General features: G+C 41.3%; 1 long non-coding RNA gene across 1 annotated transcript; it reads left to right on the top strand.

The window, feature by feature from the left end:
- The first annotated feature begins 7 nt into the window (after positions 1-7).
- On the top strand, positions 8-1,124 carry LOC112158930. The gene is made up of 2 exons (XR_002921386.2): positions 8-867; positions 948-1,124. It is a non-coding gene; the product is annotated as an uncharacterized LOC112158930 (long non-coding RNA).
- The last annotated feature ends 581 nt before the right edge of the window (positions 1,125-1,705 follow it).

Here is a 1,705-nt window from a genome sequence, read left to right as displayed (position 1 = left end):
ACCGGGGTGGTTTAATTGGAAATGCTGATTTCGTTGTCTGAAATTAGCATTTCCATGAGGATGGTAGAACCCCTGGTTAGGGTGGGCCATGTGGTGTCTCTGGTTTCCGAACATTTTCTTTCCAAACAATCCTTGGATGCTTGCAAGAGCTGTGGTCTTTGAATCTCAGAGTTGATTCTCTCTGGCAAACACCCGCCTTCAAGAACTTTTACACTCAGGTTTTTGTACACCTTATGACATCATATGTCATCATGTAATTCTGCATGATAGACATGCTTGCATCAAATTACATCAGTGCTTACGTCATTTGACATCACTCGTTTTACGTAGCCTACTGCACGTTGATTGGCCAGCTAGATTTAACTTAGAAATAAAATAATGAAAATGTAAAAATAACATAAGAATTTTCAGGCTCAACTGCATATTATCAGAGATTCATCACTGACTTTCATAATATGGGGAACTAAAACCGCCATGGTGATGCTAATGCTAGCACCGGGCTAGCGTTAGCATCACGCAAAGCTATTGTTTCCTGTTTATTTTTGTCTACATCAGGGTTCCCAGCTGGCGGACCGCGGTCCGGGTCCAGACCCCGAGAACCTTTATCTGGACCGCCAAGCATTTTTAGTAAAAAAAAAAAAAAAAAAGTATGATATTACATTTATTATCAACCGCGGGGATTTTTGAACAGGCGCGCGCGAGGACAGCTACGTACGGACCGGGGTCCTTCAGCCGGCAAAAGTTCATAGCGGTGTGAAATGAAGCGGCGCTACGAGACTGTCCACAGAGACAAAACACACAACTTTTGAAACAAATGACCCGCCAGAATCAGCGCCGTGGGGACGGAAAATACAGTTTCCCTGTGAGGTACGTCCACCTGCTAGGATGTGTTTCCCTGCTCTCACGCATCGCTGATTTGTTTAACACTCGTATTTTGTTCCAAACAGCGCAAAAAGAAGATGGAAATAATTCTGCATGTGACTCGAGACTGCTGTTCAGGCTTCTCTGAAGAAACTGGTCATTCTGAAGATGGATCTGGAGGAAGAGTGAGCATTTTCCTTCATTAAACGGATCAATGTCACTGCTCATTCTGACTTGATCAAAAAGTTGATTGAAAACTTTAATGCTTCCTTTGATGGCTTTACTTTGGGACACCACCTCTTGATTTTTGTTAAAAATCCCTTCTTAGTGAAGAATGATGTCATTTTTCCAAAAGAGGCCACACATTGTCACAAATGGTCCACAGGTCCTCATATGAGCTTCTATTCGCAGGATGATGTAGTGTCGAGAGATCAATAACAGGCACAATATAAATGTATATGTCTTATAAAATATATAAAAATAATATTGGAACTATAATATCACATTACATTTAGCCAGTAGAAGAAGAAGACGTCGCAGGGGAAAGTTCAGGAACGTTTTGCAAACAGCGACCAAGAGAAATGTCCATTTGTGGTTTAAGATGCAGGTTTTGTTCCAGCCTCTCAGAGACTAGAGAGGTAAGAATTTGAATTATTTGGTTCACTGTTGCAAAGAGGTGAAATATTAACTCATTAGACCGAGTGGCCAATGGATTATGTACGAAGCAGTACATTGGCGCCTGTTCTACAAGTAGTTAGCACAAATTACTTAATGCTAGAGATGGAGATACCAAAGCTTTCTGAACCACTGAACCGAAATGAACCAAATTGTGTTGAAATGGTTC

Source organism: Oryzias melastigma, linkage group LG7, assembly GCF_002922805.2.
Source record: "Oryzias melastigma strain HK-1 linkage group LG7, ASM292280v2, whole genome shotgun sequence".
Taxonomy (NCBI): domain Eukaryota; kingdom Metazoa; phylum Chordata; class Actinopteri; order Beloniformes; family Adrianichthyidae; genus Oryzias; species Oryzias melastigma.
Note: the sequence above shows the minus strand (reverse complement) of the source record. Positions and strands in the feature narration are given on the sequence as shown.